Source organism: Accipiter gentilis, unplaced genomic scaffold, assembly GCF_929443795.1.
Source record: "Accipiter gentilis unplaced genomic scaffold, bAccGen1.1, whole genome shotgun sequence".
Taxonomy (NCBI): domain Eukaryota; kingdom Metazoa; phylum Chordata; class Aves; order Accipitriformes; family Accipitridae; genus Astur; species Astur gentilis.
The window spans coordinates 61,757-79,647 of NW_026060790.1; the positions used below are offsets into that span (position 1 = coordinate 61,757).

Genomic DNA, 17,891 nt, shown 5'->3' on the forward strand with positions numbered 1-17,891 from the left:
GCTAATGTAAAACTGCGAAGCTCAGAGGAGTCATACTCCAGCTAAAGATCTGCGCACTACTAGGCAGGAATGTCAAATTAAGCAATGCCCAACAGATACAAGTCATTGGACCTTTTCTTTTACAAGTAGGAAAGAAAGGGTACACAGAAAGATAGTGGTCTGTAGAAAATGCATGTAAATCATCAAGATTTCCAAGGATTACTCGAATCGCTTCCTGGAGAGGCCAAAACAAGAAAGGAAGGAAGAATATTAACAAGATAGCCACAATCCCACTGCCAAGTACAGTTTTCAGGCTTGGGAAAAAAAAAATAACATTACAGTTTGCAGGAGTCATGGAAGAGCAGGTTCCAGATATTTTGCTTTTCCTCCTCCCCTTCTTCCCCCTGGTCCCTCCCATCACCTTAGAGCACGCTGCCCTAACAGATTCACAGAAACTGAAGTGAATGAATATCTTAACCCTGAATTAACATAGAAGCAATACTATGGAGAGTGGAGGTGTGCTTTTAAATTTAACAAGTTCTACATTTAAGAAGCCTCCTCCTTGCCAGCACAACACATGCAAGTATTGACCTGTTTCAAAAATAAACATATTCCCCTTTTTCGGAATATTGACCCAATTCAGTTACAAAGGAACTGTAATTCAGCCCCAACAAACTCCTGCTTTATAAACGGGAAACTTTTTCTAGGAATACCTTTTGTTGGGAAGTGGCTTGCTGAAAAAGGACATGGGCCTGTGGAAAAGTTGTGCGAGCAGAGTTCTGTGTGAAAGAATGTCAGTTTGAGCAACAAGACTAGGCCTTGGCTGAAAATAGCTGGCTTTACTGATATTGGGAGAAAAACAACAGCTGGTCTCGCTGTTATCAGGAGAAAGACAGGGACGGTGTGACCTTGGCATAACTTCACAAGTAACTTTTGAAGAAGTTCTCATGAGAAAGTTACTGAACACGCGTAGCTGCCAACCACAAGTGGGTGTGTTTTAGTAATGAATAAACATTAGCAATGTACCAATCATATTAGGACTAGTAGGCATAATTATCGCAAACTGTATAAATATGAGCTATCCGTGCAAATAAAGTTGAATCACTTCTATCACTCATATTGGGTCGACTTATGTGCATTCCTCCGCCGCTCCAACAAATGGCGCCCGAACGGGGACCGAAGAAAGGGGAATTGGAGCGACGGACACTGAGAAGCACCAGTAGCAGCGACCGGGGGGCAAAAGATTAACCGAACGCTGATCGTCTTGGTTGGTGTGTTAACTCTCGTGCCTGGACCGTCCAAAAGGGGTTCGCCGTCAGTGAGGGCTACTGGAAAAAGGCTGCAAAGACTTTTTAACCGAGGTGCCTTAATCAAGGTAGCACCCAGGAGTACCAAGAAGCCGGCCGGCAATGGATCAAGAGGTAGCCCTAAAATTATTACAGTGCTTTTTAGAAAAGCGGGGAGTAAACTGCATTAAGCAAATTTCGGGGTTAGTCACGCTGGGTCGCGTTAAGGGATGCTTTAAGAATCCGGATTTATTATTTAAGGAGAGTGAATGGCGTACATTAGGAGACGTATTATGGGATATGGTAACTGATGATGATAAATCAGCTAAAAAACTAATGAAGCAAGGACAGAAACCTTTCAATTAGTGTGGGTACAGCTTTTGAGCTTAGTACCTGGAATGCTATCGGAACCTCCCTATGGGACGAAATTAGTGACGGGTCTAAAGAAGTTAAAGATCTTGTAACTTTATGGAAATTGATTAAGACAACTCTAAGAAATGAAAGCAGATCGTAAAGCGTCTGCGTCTGCTTTTGCTGCTCTCTCTCTCCAACCGCAAGCGAAAGGGAAAAGCGGGGAGAAAAACATAATGCAGCGAGAGAGACTTTTTGGAGCTTGTTCGCCTACTCTCGTGCCCTTGACTTCTGCTCCACTCCCTGGGACTGCCGATATTAATCGGCCATCCGACAGTTCCCAAGCCTCCCTAACCGTACGATTAAAGGAAACCCTACAGAATCAGGGAGTGAGTAAAAATCTGCCTACGAAAAACCAGCCCTCAGATACCACCGTTCAACATGAACAAATTATACCTAGCATACACCCTGATTCAAATAATGCAAACAAGGACTTGGCTACTCTGATAATAGAACAAAAAGAGACAATGTTAGAATTGTTAAAGGAAATGGGGAAAAGAGACGGGGAAACCAACCGCACCCGTGACAGACGCGGAGCCGCCTGTAATAGCCGCTGCAGAAGAAAGGCAGAGACATTGGAGGGGTGTAATAACAGATGCCATTATAGAAGGGACTATGCTCTAAGCATTCCCAAGTTATTGCATCAAATGGACAGAAAAAATGGGAGGTGTTTGACTGGAAGGTCATTGAGAAATTAAGGAATGCTGTGAGTCAGTACGGAATCAAATCTGCGTTAACTCACCAAATACTGCAATTCATTTTTTCTGCTGATACGCTGATACCTCAAGATATTAAACAGCTAGCACAGTTGATTTTGACACCCGCCCGAATGTTAGTGTTTTTCTGGCAGTGGGAGAAGCTCTGTGATAGGGAACAAGCAACATCACGACAACAAACAGATCCCCTATGGGGAGTAACCATGCAGATGCCGATGGGTGCTGGACCCTTCGCATCAGGGAACGCTCAGTTACAATGTGTCACTGAGGTTCATCATCTATCACAGATCTTGGCGTATCAAGCTTTTCTTACCGTACCAGACAATATGTACAGCCATGCTTTTACCCAGGTGAAACAGGAGAATACAATTTATGACCACCCTGACATGAACGAGGGCATGAAAGAAAACACGTTCAAAATACTCGCTTTTGAAAATGCTACTGAAAAGACACGCAAAGCATTGTGTAATTTGCCGAAAAATGCAGACATCGTTGATATGATAGAATACACGGATCGATCAGTGGACTCACAGAAAGTAGCCTATGCTGCCACAGCTCTCCAAGGAGCTACAAAGAAACACAAGGCCAGTAAGACACCCTTGGTCAAGTGTTCTAACTGTGGCAAACGTGGACACATTAGGAGCAAATGTACAGGTACTGTTAACAGTAAGTGCTGCAACAAGTGTAAGAAAGATAACCATACCACCAAGAATACAGGAAGAAGGGAAACTTTACACCGACCGCGAAGGCCCCTCGCGCGACGACACAAATGCAAGGGGCTTGAGCTGCCAGCCCTCAGGCAGCCTCGCAACCACCAGATCCGCCACCGCAGGAAGCTCCAGAGTGGATGTGGAAACCGCAGTCAACATAAAGGGACCATTGGGGTTTGGACTTAGTGCATTTTTAATGGGGCAATCTTCAACAGCTCTAGAAGGAATTCTGGTGCTCCCAGGGCTTATTGATGCAGATTATTGTGGGACTGTGAAAATTATGATTCATGTTTTAATCCTTCCTGTTTCTATTCCTAAAGGTACCAGAATAGCACAATTAGTTCCATTCAGGTCGTGTGTTCCGAACACAGGTGAAGTACAACATGGAGATGGTGGATTCGGCTCCCCAGGGAAACCGCAGGTATACTTTGCCATGGACACAACAAGAGGTAAACCAGAAAAGGTAGTGCAATTGGAAGGGCCCGATGGAGTTGTTGTCAAGAAACCGATGACAATCAATACAGGTGCTGATGTTATGATTATTTCACAATGCATTTGGCCTCCATCATGGCCATCGATCAATCCAAACTTTGGTATTGCAGGGATAGGGGGCACACAAGCCACCTTAGTAAGTCAGCTACCAATTACATTTGTGTTCCCCGATGGTGAACACATTACGACGTGTCCGTATGTCATGACTACCCCAACTGAATTGTTTGGCCTCGTAGGCCATGATTTATTGAGCCAAATGAAGGCAATGTTAGTGACGCATCCTTTTTAGGAGCGGTCACTGAGGGGTAGCCGATTCTGAAAATTAACTGGAAAACAGATGAACCTGTTTGGATTGATCAGTAGCTGCTAAATTCTGAAAGGCTACTAAAAATACAAGGGTTAGTTGAGGACCAGTTGAGAGCGGGACAAGTTGTTCCTTCTACTAGTCCATGGAATACATCAATATTTACCATTCCCAAGAAAAGTGGGAAGCGGAGACTGTTACATGATCTCAGAGCTGTGAATGTGGTGATGCACAGTATGGGAGCCCTGCAGCCAGGTTTGCCATCTCCAGTTATGCTTCCAGAAGAATGGGATTTGTTAATTATAAATCTAAAAGATTGCACCCAGATGGCGCTGAACGGTTCGCCTTTTCGGTACCATCGATTAACAAGGCAGAACCCTATAAGAGATACCATTGGGTCGTGTTACCGCAATGAATGCGCAATTCCCCCACGATGCGTCAGGTGTATGTGGCCTGGGCATCAGAGCCTGTAAGAAAGCAGTTACCTCAGTAACTTGCCACAGGATGAGATTTTAACTCAATTGCAGGACATCTTAAGCCATCGCGGAGTAATAATCACTCCTGAAAAGGTGCAAAAGGCAGCACCTTGGAAGTATTTGGGGTGGCACATAAATGCTAGCAATGTTAAACCTCAGAAGGTTCAAATAACATGAGAAATTTCAATGTTACATGATGTCCAGAAGCTTGTGGGAGATATCCAGTGGGTGCGGAATCTTTGCGGTATCACTAATGGCAATATGACCCCTCTGGTAGAACTCTTGGGTATGAGAACACTGTGCAGATGAGAAACGGGAAATGACAGAGCTGACCAATTGGTTGCAGCGCCACGGGAGCCTCCTCCAGGGAATCGTTTTCAACAAAGCATGGCAATCGCATGCGTTCTTGCACCAACCCGCTAGGATGTTAGCAAAGCAATTTGACTTACCACTTACTGATGCCCAAGGTATCGTTAAAGCATGCCCTGATTGTCAAAAGGAAGGGCTCGGCTTGGGCTGTGGGGTTAACCGACGAGGTCTTTTGCCATTGCAGTTGTGGCAAATGGATTTCACCCATGTCATGTGGTTTGGTGCAAAGCATTCTGTGCATGTGTGTATTGATACCTATCCTGCTGCCATGTGGGCCACGGCATGAACTGGAGAAAAGGCCTTACATATTGAATGACATCTTCACGCTTCTTTTGCAGTACTGGGTGTGCCTCAAGAAATTAAGATGGACAACGGCCCAGCCTATGGTTCTACACGATTTGCTCGATTTTGTAATTTGTGGGGAATTCACCACGGTACCGGTATTCCACATCTTCCCACAGGACAGGCTATTGTCGAATGGGCCAACCAAACCCTAAAAGAACATGCTGCAAAAACAAAAAGGGGGAACCCAGGGCTTACTCCCAGAGGAACGATTGGCCAAAGACTGATTTGTGCTAAATTATCTTAGATTGACAGGTGATCACAAAGACCCACCAATGGTAGTGCATCATGTTCTTTTACAGGCAGAAAGGACGCAACAAAGTACAGGAATCATGGTAATGTCTAAGGACCCAGAATCCAGGAAATGGTGCAGATCAGCAGAAGTAAAACTTACTGGGAGATCCTTGCTAAGTGGGACAAGCCATGGCTTCGCACTGATGCTGGACCCGGAATTGTTCCAATGGCGACTGGCACGGCACCGGCAGGTGCTGGAGCCACTGATCTGACAGATTCTAACTAATAGAGTATTACTAGTGGACACGGAGTCCTTCAGAGAGGTTTTCAGAACAGCGTGCCTTATTGTATATAGAACCTGCTTTAGGTAAAAAGTGTGTAAAGCATAATTTGATTAAACATAGTGTGATTACGGGAAGACAGTGTGGGGTAAAAGTTAAAGCCAAAATTAGGGGTAAGGTCTATTTCCATTAATAACCTGGGAACGAGGTTGATTGTGTTTCCACAGATACAGGCCCACGATGGACTCCTGTTCGATTTGCATGACCATCATCATCTGGAGCATCATAGATGATGTGGCAATATGAATACTACCTCAGCCAAAAACTAATGTATAGGTCACCTTGGCTAACATAACAGGTCAAGATTCTCTGTGCATCGCAACTGTATCGTAAAGCCCATGAACCAATAGACAAGATGGCTATGACTCGTGCAGCGCGCCTGGCCAGCGAGCGCATGCGTCATAGATTGCAACCGAGGCGGACTTTTGGCACCCGCTGGCCACGGGTGCTAAAACCCGTTCCTCTGCAAATGTATAAATACTGGGATTTTCCGAAGAGCATCGGGCTGGTGTACAGTGAGGCCATCGTTGCCTCTGTGGGGACGCCCATGGAAAGCTGGCACCTACCGATTGCTGGGCTGAGTTCGTGGAGCAAGATGGCACAAGAATGTATAGATGGTTCATTTTCCTCATGGTCTGGGTCATTAGGGGTAACGGGTTGGCTCAAAGAATTATGGGCATTATTGTAGTTACTGTGATTTTAGCTATTGTAACAGTTTTACCTTGTTCAGCTTATTAAGGAAAATGGCATCCCAAGTTATTAAGCAAGCCTGGATTGCTCAAAAACAAAAAGAGGGAGAAAGATTTAAACGGAGACCTACAGTGGATTCAACCTTGTTGTGGTATTACAAATACAGACTTACAGCCGCTGCTGGATTTATTGTGGGGCAGCGGTACCTTAACTTCTACAAGACAACTAAGTGCACTGGGATGGCAAGCCTTGGCAGCAATTGGACAAAAAAAAAAACCAAAAAAAACAAAACAAAACAAAAAAAACCAAACCACAACAAAAAACCCCCATCACATCATCCATGTCTGGCAGATACGTTCCCGATTTACCCATAAATTTGAAACCTTATGCTGAGATTGATATGGAACACACTGACTGTAGTAAGCAGCATGACAGTGACACCGGTGATTGATCCACATCGGTTAACACCATGGGACAGTAAGAATGTTTGGGTGTCACTAGCTAAAGCTATTAATCAAACCTCTTTTTGTGTGCTTATGTATTTTATTAGGTATAATGTTGTTTTTACTGTGTTTAATTAATTGTGTTCACAGATCTTTGCAAAGGGCAATACAGCAGGTGTTAAAATTTTACCTCAATCTATATACAAACAAATAGATTGGCTGAAGAAACATACACAAAGATCCAGCAAGAAACTAGTTGGTTTGATGGAGTGTTACAATCAATATTCGGCGGGATAACACTATGGGTAATGTCATTGATTAAGGAAGCCTTATGATGGTTGGGTATATTGATATTAATCTGTGTAATAGTTAGAATTCCGTATGGGTGCATGATAAAAGGAGTCTCAAAGCTGACACACCAAGCTCTACTCGCACAAAAAGAAAAAGGGGGAATTGTTGGGAATTGGCTTCATGAAAAAGGACATGGGTCTATAGAAAAGCTGTGCGAGCAGAGTTCTGTGTGAAAGAATGTCAGTTTGAGCAGCAAGACTAGGCCTTGGCCGAAAATAGCTGGCTTTGCTGATATCAGGAGAAAAACAGGGACAGTGTGACCTTGGCATAACTTCATAAGTAACTTTTGAAGAAGTTCCCATGAGAAAGCTACGGAACATGCGTAGCTGCAAATCACAAGTGGGTGTGTTTTAGTAATGAATAAACATTAGCAATTTGCCATTGTTGTCCAGGCCCATTGCCTTTTCCAGTCTGGCCCATTTCCAGCTTGGGGGTGCTCTTAGGATTAGTCTGGAGGCAAAGATCACACTGTTGTGCGATCGCACTGCCTCACCGTGGCGTATAAATTCCTAGCCACAATTTCTCCTATCAGATGATTATACAGGGCTTCTGTTCCCCAATGTCTTTTCCTATGTTCCTCCCCTATCAAATGCCATAATAAGCAAGAGGGAACGATTAGCTTTCCCTGTGGGGTATGAGCCCAACCCTCTTCATTATATGACCCTTCTAAACCTGTAATGAGCTTTTGATCTTCCTTAGTGTATTCTGGCTTACCTTCTAGGGAAATCCACCTATCAGGAATTAAGGCCCCTTCTGTTTTTACCTGTGTTTTGGCCACTTGTTTTGCCTCTCTGTCCGCCAGCTCGTTCCCTTTTTCCAAATCTGAGCTCGCTTTCTGGTGTGCCTTAATATGCATAATTGCTACTTTCTTAGGGAGCTGGACAGCTTCCAGTAACTTCAGAATTTCTTCTGCGTGTTTGATATTTTTCCCTTGAGAACTCACTAGTCCTCTCTCCTTCCAAATTGCTCCACGTGCGTGTACAACTCCAAAGGCATATTTTGAGTCTGTATAAATGTTCACAACTTTGCCCTGGGCCAATTCCAGGGCGCGGGTTAGAGCAATTATTTCTGCCTTCTGTGCGGAGGTGTTCCTGGGCAAAGCCCCAGATTCTATTACCTCTTGGCTGGCAGTGACGGCGTATCCCGCGTGTCGATTACTGTTTAGGACGTAACTGCTTCCGTCTGTGAAGCGAGTTTCCCCGTTTTCCATGGGGCCGTCTTTCACGTCTGGGCAACTGGCGTATGTTGCTTCGATGGTTTCCAAACGGTCACGATGTACCGGTTCTCCTGTGTTCCTGCTGAGAAAAGAAGCTGGGTTGACAGTGTTAGCGACTACAATCTCCACGTCATCCCGCGCTACCAATATAGCTTGATATCTCAGGAATCTTTGTGGAGAGAGCCAGTGTCCGCCTTTTGCTTCCGGTACTGCTGATACTGCGTGAGACACCAGAACAGTCATCTTCTGGCCCAGAGTAAACTTTCGGGCTTCCTGTGTATTTAGTATCACAGCCGCAACCGCCCGCAGGCATCCAGGCCAACCTTTTGCAGTCGTGTCTAACTGCTTAGAGAGGTAGGCAACTGCCCATCGATACGGGCCCAGGTTTTGTGCTAATATTCCCAGAGCAATGCCCTGCTTCTCATGGGAGTAAAGAAGAAACAGCTTACTCGCATCTGGGAGTCCTAAGGCCAGGGCCGACATCAAAGCCTTTTTCGGTAGCTCAAAGGCTCGTTCGGTCTCCTTATTCCACTCAAGGTGTTTCTGCTTAGTGGCTGTCAACGCATACAGTGGTTTAACAAGCAATCCGTAATTATAGATCCACAATCGGCACCACCCTGTCATTCCCAGAAAAGTCCATAACTCTTCTACTGTCTGAGGTCTCCCAGTTTGACATATTGCCTCTTTACAGGCCTGTCCCAAAGGTCTTTGTCCCGCACTAATTTCATAGCCCAAATAATTCACTTTGCCTTGCATTACCTGTGCCTTTTTCTTGGATACCCGGTACCCCTGAAGTCCCAGGAAATTCAACAGACTCGCCGCCCACGTCGTACAATCTTTCTCTGTTTTGGTGGCGATTGGGATATCATCCACATACTGCAACAGCTTCCCCTCCTCAGACGGGGTTTCCCAGGATTCCAAGTCTTTCGCAAACCGATTGCCAAAAACGGTAGGCCTATTCTTAAATCCTTGTGGCAAGGCCGTCCAAGTGAGCTGGGTCTTTCGACCGCTCTTGGGCTTTTCCCATTCAAATGTGAGTAAGTTTTGCCTGGCTTCATGGAGAGGGAGGCAAACGAAAGCATCCTTCAAATCTAAAACACTAAACCAAGTCAATTCAGGTGTTAGTACGGTTAACAGGGTCTATGGGTTCGCCGCTACTGGGTAAAGATCTTCAGTTATCTTATGCACCGCCCATAAGTCTTGGACCACCCAATATGACCCATCGGGCTTCCGAACAGGTAATATAGGGGGATTGAATTCAGACTCACACTCTTTTAATAGTCCCAACTGCAAAAATTTTTCTATCACCGGCCGGATTCCTTCTCTGTCTTTCTTCTTTAGGGGATATTGTTTAATTCTTACCAGCTTTTGGCCTTCCTTGATCCTAACTTCAACAGGTGGAACACTTTTCGCTCTTCCAGGTGCATCGGTAGCCCATACCCCCGGGTACACTTGCTTTAAGATGTCCTCATTAATGATTCCTTCTAGGGGGAGACTGGTTAAGGTTAGGCTCAATATTTGAATATTTTGCTGATCTTTTACCTCCAGAGTAATTTCTCCCTTCTTGAATACAATTTTTGCTCCCAATGGTTCCAACAAGTCCCTTCCCAAAAGGGCCTTTGGGGAGTTCGGCATATATAAAAATTTATGAATGCCCCACTGTTTTCCTAATTTATATTCTAAAGGTTTACAAAACTATGCCTTTTCACTTTGGCCAGTCGCTCCTTTCACCGTGACATAATCATTCCCCGGGGCATCAAAGCCTGATTCAAAACCGAGTATGTTGCTCCTGTATCTACCAAAAATTCTACCTCTTGTTCTGTTTTCCCTAGCTTAATTATAACCAGTGGATCCGCTAGGGTAGATTCCCCAGGTTCTCGTCAGTCTCCCTTCACAGAGGCTACTGTTCTTCCTGTTTGAGCCCTCTGATGCTCCTTGTTCCCTGGGCATTCCCTCTACCAATGACTGAATTTCTTACACAAAGCGCATTGATCCTTGCCCAGTCGGGGCAAGTCTCGTCTAGGCCCTCTTCCCCTTTCTTCCCGAATAACAGCCATTAATTTCCTTTGTCCTTGCCTATATCCTTCTTCTCTGTTACTAAACACCCTCCGTGCTTTTGTGGTACAGAACAGAGATGTAGCAAGAAAGGAAAAAAAAGAAGGGAGGGAGAACAAAGGGAGAGAGACACAAAGACTGGAAGAAGGACAAAGGGATGGCAGAAGAAAAAAATAGTGATAGGCTACAGGACAGAGATGGAGGAGTTCCAAAAAGACACAGGGAGCATGACAGAACGAGAGTGAGAAACAAGGGACAGAGCAGGACAGCACTGGAGGAAAAAACAACTGTCATTGATAGGCTGCGAGAGAGACATGGAGGAAGAGAGAAAAGAGAAGGGACAGCTAGCTGGAGAGGGGGATACAGTTAGAAAGGATGGAAGAGGGAAGGGAACAGAGAGAAATACAGAAAAGATGGCAAGAGGAAGCAAGGCAGAGGGACAGCAATAGAAGAAACAAGGGACAGGGATCTGGACAGATGAAGAAAAAAGCAGGAGAAACATACAACATGATACGATGGGACAGAAAGTAACACAGAGCGTCAGATGATAATAATGACAAGAGATAGAGAGAGACTATGAAAAGCACAGGAGGTTGGAGAGAGAGAGAGAAGACATGAATGAAAAGAGTAGAGAGCACCACAAAGGGTCAGGGAAAGAGAAGGACAACAGAATAAAAAAAACCCTCACATATTACACACATGTTATCCACTCATCAAGCCCATTTCAGAGTTACACAGTACCTCAGCCCCTTTAAGAAAAGTAACACATGCGCCCGAGCCCATTTCGGTGCCGCACCACGCCCGAGCCCATTTCGGCGCCGCACCACGCCCGAGCCCATTTCGGCGCCGCACCACGCCCGAGCCCATTTCACGGTTCTCTACCTACAGCTCCAATTTCAAAGTTCTGCAATCACTAGAGGAAGGAATGCACCCCCTTTCCATTAACCCAGCAGCAGCTACATTTACCTCAAGGTATCTACAACTCGCCCTTGGATGCCTAATTCCAACAGACACTTTCACTTACTTCAACAGCTAAGTTTACCTATGGGCACTAAACGCCCATGCTTCCCTCTACGCTTCCCTTTGTGATTGCCATTAGTACTGTAATTCCCACAAGGACACATAATTACCTGTCTTTTTTACATTTTATTTTTAGTGCTTCATTTGGTCCATTACTCATTCCACATAGATTCAGCTATGTCAGTATTTCAATCCAATTCTACAATGTACTTTTTCTACAATATATAGAAAAGACTTATGGCCTCACTCGTCAAATATTTGACACTATTAGATTTAGTCCTCTTTTAATCACTATTTTTACAAATACATGTAAACTCCAAAAATTTAGCATTACCTGAAGAAGAAATGCCACTATTTAGTACCTGCAATGCTCTACGGAGTGGTCTTTTCCACATTCCTCGCTCCCATTACATACATCGCTGCACATCCAGAAGTTTTACTCCCTGAGGTGACATTACCGCCATGATCCCTGTTCCCGGGCACCAAACGAGTGACCTCCAATCATCTTGACAGACCGTCCACTTCCACACCTCGACACAAAACCAGAAATTGAAAAATATCATTACATCACAAGCTACAAAGAGCAACCAAATATTTTACAAACCCACCACAGACACATACAGTTACACTCACGCACTTCACAACCCTGGCCTACTCCATGCTGGCCATCTAGTCCAACTCCCCCCACAAAATCCTCAACTGTCTTCCAAAGACCATCCACCGAACAACATATCTCTCTGTGCTGACTGGTAATTACCAGGTTCCAGGGGAGCGCTCCACAGGAACACCGTTCCCGGGAGCCTTGGAAAACAAACAAACAAACAAACAAATCGCCCTGCCTTTGAAAACCCAGGCCCGAGGCAGACCCCAGTCCAAACATTGGCAATCAACACTGCTTCATGGAGCAGCTGGGACCAGGGAAAAGAAAAAATAAATGGGGCAGGGGAGGACACACCAAAAACCAACCCATATCCCAGCTGGGGTTTTTTATTCTAAGTTTGGGGTTTTTTTCCTAATTCCCTGAAAAACATCTCAACTCTACATCCAACCTGAAAGGAAAAAAAACCAAAAAGGCTTAACCACAGAACCCTACAAGGTTAGAGACATTCACAACACACCACTCGTTCAGATCACATGAACGCCAGCCCTCACTCTCAACTCATCCATCATACCGTCCACAGGCCTCAAGAGGCCGTCACCCCGTCTGCAGCAGCAGGGGCCTCAAAAAAGCACCCTACCTGCAAAAACCCAGGCCCCAGCCCAACCTCCTTCCAACCAACCTCCCCACAAACTGCCCTTCCGTTACACCAACATTTCAACACGCACCATCATCTCCACCATCCGTGCATTTTCAACCCGATAATTAGCTTTCACAGTGCCACGTGTCACAGTCCAACCTCCGTAGCGCCATGTCACCTAAACGCAAGGTTCCTTCAAGCACCTCTCGTGCCCTGTCATCACCTGCAAAAACAACACACAAAGCTTGTCAACAGACACTTCATCCTCGAGAGAGAAGTCCTCCACCACTCCCCTACCCTGCTTCCCACCTATTCCAAAAATAACACAGCCTCACAGCCAGTGTCCTCCATGACACTTGAAAAAACCAGAGCATCACAAACACAGAGCTGTCCCAAAGTTACCGATCGCTCCAAGACCCATCACGCTGCTACTTAGACCTCAAGGCCTTGACCATTTCTAGAGACTTGCCACAAAGCATCTGCATAAACAAGATGAACACCATTGCCCAGTTCCTGCCTTACTCAATGCTAGTTCACAGTCCAATTGCGATCCCCTCAACTCTGCATGCAAAGAGCCCGAAGTCATTAAACCTTCTACGCTGCCTCTACAATGCCATACAAGACACACACAAACATAGAGCCATGTAATTCACATGCAAATGTAATGCCATACAAGGCAGTACTCTTACCTCAGTCAAGGCAAAACAACTCAGAGCCTTGCCATACCAGACAAAACAGAACAGGGCCAATGCAAGAGACTCTCACGTGACAGTCAATACAAGTACAGACCAAAACAATACAAAACCAATACAGAACCATAGAAGGCAAGGCAGTCTCAGGTGGCAATCCATACAAGTACAGAGCACTGCAATACAAAACACAATGCAGGGCCAGGCAATGCGAGACAGTCTCACATGACAGTCGATACAAATACACAACAAAACACCACAGGGCAAAGGCAAATACAGACCAATACAATGCAAGAAAACTGCAAAACACAGCAAAGCAAAGCAGTCTCATAGAGCCACCGGATGCATCTTCCTTCAGAGTCCACTCACAGACTCAACTCTGCTGCCTTCCCCCATCGCTCTGTGGGACACATCCTGTCCCTCCACATCTGAAAAAAAACCAAACCAAACATATTGAATGAGTCACCTGGATGCAGAGCAAGAGCTTCACAACTCCAGAGGTCTTGATTCCATCTACAAAGACCATCTGGAATGCAGCTACAGCCTGTCCTTTTAAAAACAACAACAACAAAAAAACAACACACAACCAAAAAACAAACAAAAAAACAACAAAAAAACCCAACACACACACCCCCCTGCCCACTGTAGGGTTCAATTATATGGAACTTAGTTACTGGCCCTGAAAGTAGCTCATGGTCGCAAGAGAGTTCCAGACACCTTTGAAGGCTCTGAACAGAACAAACAAGAAGATAGAAGAAGAAAGATCCCAATTAGAAAAACACAGGTGCACATTCCACGATAAAGGGAACTTGGCACAACCGACCTCAATTCAGGGGCTTATCTCGACCAGTTGGACTAAGACAAGTTTTGCATGCTCTAACATAGCCAATTATATCCTGTGTGTATGCACGTGTACAGAGCGAGTATAACTAACTGTATCTTATGTTTCTACGCGTGGACAGTATCTCTGTAACCAATCACCGCTTACGCTTGTGCGCGTGGACACCACATGCTTGCGTGCAGCAGCCAATCAAAGCTTCTAAACAACTTAGAGAATTGTGTAAGAATGATCAGCTAAGCTCAATAAAGGGGCGACTTTGATCATCATACTGGTGTTCTATCATCCGGGCCCCGCACGGAGTAACCCTAAACCCTACACCCCACCAACCAAAAAAACCCAGGGCCAAACTTGGAGCCCATCACATGCAAGTCTTAACACCTTAGAGACTCAAATCCGCTTCACTGCCCCTCAACAACCCCTGCCACACGGCTCCAATTGTCTCCGTGAAACACTATCGGCACGGCTGTCCGCGCAGGCCGCTGACGGCTACTCGAGCCGAGATGACTGTACAACCCTCACCTAAACGGTCTAGGCACATCAACGTTTCACCCGTAGACTCTTATCGCTGTTCCACCTACCCCTGACTCCACACCCCCCCAGGCAGAGCAGCTCCAAGCCAAGCACACCGTGTGCAGAACGTCACCACGTGGAACGCCACCAACGAGGTGATTCAACGAGAGAGAAAACTCTCAGCAAGAAGAATGACCCCCGGACGGGAGGCGCCGTCGGGCAAGATGACCTACGGGGCCGCAACCGCGAGGCCAGGAGGCTCCACAGCAGACCCAGAGGAGTCAAACGGAGCGGCCCGTTACAAGACAGCACTGTCAAAACCCAGACGACAGATGCGCCAGAAGCCTGGCGTCGAGACCTAAGGATGTCAGGATGCGGGGAAGAAGTCCCACTCCGAGAAAACGGACGGCTAGAGAGCAGAGCTGCCGATGCAGGCTGAAAAAATGCTGCCATAGAGCACTGACCGGAACCCGCCAAGACCGATCCATGCTTTAGAGCTCCGAGCGCAAGAAAAGAAGCACCCGATTGGCACCAGGCCAATGAGTAAGAGCATTCAAAACCCTAGGGACAGCACCCGAAGCGCATGCCTCGCTCCTCTGGCGCAAAGCGCGACAAGGACATCGAGACCCGAGGAAGGTCTAAGCGCACAAGACAGACTACACAAACTACACGCCACCGCGGACACGGGCTGGAACTGCCCTGCCCGGCACACACGGGTCTCGTGCTGAAAAGCAACCCGCTCCCTTCTCCTGCGCAAAGGCGACTGCTTTGGGACAGCCCTCTCTCCTGCGCTAACTTTAAAAACTCCTCCCTGCTATTCCCAGCTTTGTCCCTTCCTCTCAGCCTGGTCCCTCAACTTAGCTTTCAGAGGGCTGAGGGTCCAAATCCATCCTCCACAAAACCACACGGGCTAACTGGGATGTTCCTCAAGGGGAACATTGCTCTTCAACATCTGCAATGAAAAAACAAACACAAACAAATCAGAAAAGGGAGTAAGCATCCCGCTGGCCAACGCCAACTACTTCCCCAACTCCCCCCTCCTCACAAGTGCCACCGTGTTCACTTCCCCGCTCATTCCAGACTCAGACCCTGCAGCCATCATCACTCGTGGTATCTAAGGTACCGAGAGAAACCACGTTAGCGTGGCACTCGTGAGAAGCCATCGGCCCCACGCTCCTCCTCGCTAACCCACAGCTCACCTGAAACGCTCATCCAATTCAAAGATAGCCCACACAGCACCTCCACAACAGAAGGTAAAGGCTGAACCGAGCAGCCCCATAATACTTTGCTATTCAACACCGACCCGGCCGACGACCGCCTCACCTTCTCGGACCGCTCACCGGCATGCAGCTTTTCGGGAGACCTTATAGCAGACTTCACGGTACGTAAAGGGTGCCTATAAGAAACCTGCAGAGGGACTTTTTACAAGGGAGTACAGCCATAGGACAAGGCGGTAACGGCTTTAGTCCTAAGGAGGGTACATTTAGTTTAGGCGTTAGGAAGACGTTTCTCACTAGGGGTGGCGAGGCACTGGAACGCGTTGCCCAGAGAACCTGCGGATGCTCCCTCCCTGGAAGCATTCAAGGCCAAGTCAGATGGGGCTTTCAGCAACCTGGTCTTGCGGACGGCGTCCATGGGGGAGGGTTGGAACTAGAGGATATTTATGGTGCCTTCCAACCCAAACCATTCTACGATTCTATGACATTCAAATCCAACTGCAAAACTCCTCTGAGAAGGGCTGGTGAACCCTCCTCCCTTTCCCCAGCAGTCCCAAAACTTAAGAAACCCCTTTTCTTCTCCTCAACTGTCAGGAAAGGAACCCCACTGCTTCCTGACACCTCCTGCCCTCAATCTGCACTCCTGAACCCCCTTCAGTGGCTACTCCTCAAGAGCCGCTCTTCTGAGCAACATCCCAAATTCTGGGGGCACCCCCTAACCTACAGCTCCCCAGAGACTCTGAGCTCTGCTACATGCCCACAAAAGAAAGTCAAGTCCCAAGCATTGTAATCTACGAGGGGCCTGCCACCAGCTGCAAAGATTCTAAGGACAACGTGGCATTCTGCGGGCAATGAGGAAAGGCACCCCAAACCCTGAAGGGCACTGTGCCTCACGGCCCTTCTGCTTTCATCAGTAGTACTAAAACTCCATATACAAATACATACAAGATGCTCACCCTAACCCCTGCTAAACAATGTCACCATCAGTCCCGTTAAGAGAGATAACAACTTACACAGCAGAACTGTTAAAAAACCAACGTTCCTTCTTCAATAAAGTTGGGAATTGCAGGAAAACACAATGCATGAAGAATAATAAAAAAAAAACAAACAACAAAAAAAAAACCCCCAAACAATGCATACTATTAAACCATCTTTCTACCCCTGAACTGATGCAGAAACTGACACTAGGCCTAGTAGATGTAGAAATAGAACGTATGTTTAGACTCAGTGTATTGCTAAATAAAAGACTCAGGAATTTGTTAGAAGGTTAACAACTGCCTCCGTAAGTTGATTTACGTAGACAAGCCAAGGACATAAAGCACAAGATTCCTGTGTCTGTAATATAAGACAAAATAACATGCCCTCTTTGAGGAGGTATTCTGTTTGATAAGAAAATATGTTCTGTCTCTTGTGGTGACTGAGCCAAAAGCTAGGTGATAAGCAGAGAAGTTGTTTGTGGGGCCCAGAAGGGGATCGTACTGCGCAAACTCGTACAACAAAGTTCAAACAGCGGACAAGTGAGGAAGACTATGGAAGACCACCAGAGGACTCCAGAAGACCACCGAAGACCTTCAACACGCATGCATAAAGGACATTTACATATGCTAATGACTTCTCGGAAAATCAATGAATATGTATATTATTTCTCAGAAATTTTATGAATATGTATGTAAGGCAGGTATTTAACCTATACAATTAGTCCCAGCCAGAAAGCACATTTGGAGGAGCGATCCTCCGTTCTTCCAGCGCTGCAATAAAGAATACTTAACTCCATCACTGAATGCTCATTTCGAGAAACAGAACACTCGAAACAAAATTACTGACCTGAAAAAAAGAAAGGGGGAAAAAAAAAAGCTGCATACAAGTGTGTCGTGGTTTCAGCCCAGCCGGTAACAAAGGACCACGCAGCCGCTCGCTCACTCCTCCCGCCCCCCTCCGGTGGGATAGGGAGGAGACAGAGG

The 17,891-nt window shown here is 46.2% G+C and overlaps 1 long non-coding RNA gene across 1 annotated transcript; it reads right to left on the reverse strand.

Moving 5' to 3' along the window:
* Nucleotides 1-11,803: 11,803 nt before the first annotated feature.
* On the reverse strand, nucleotides 11,804-14,160 carry LOC126036685 (uncharacterized). The gene is made up of 3 exons (XR_007505228.1): nucleotides 13,732-14,160; nucleotides 12,762-12,896; nucleotides 11,804-11,965 (listed from the first exon to the last, which is right to left on the reverse strand). It is a non-coding gene; the product is annotated as an uncharacterized LOC126036685 (long non-coding RNA).
* Nucleotides 14,161-17,891: the final 3,731 nt, after the last annotated feature.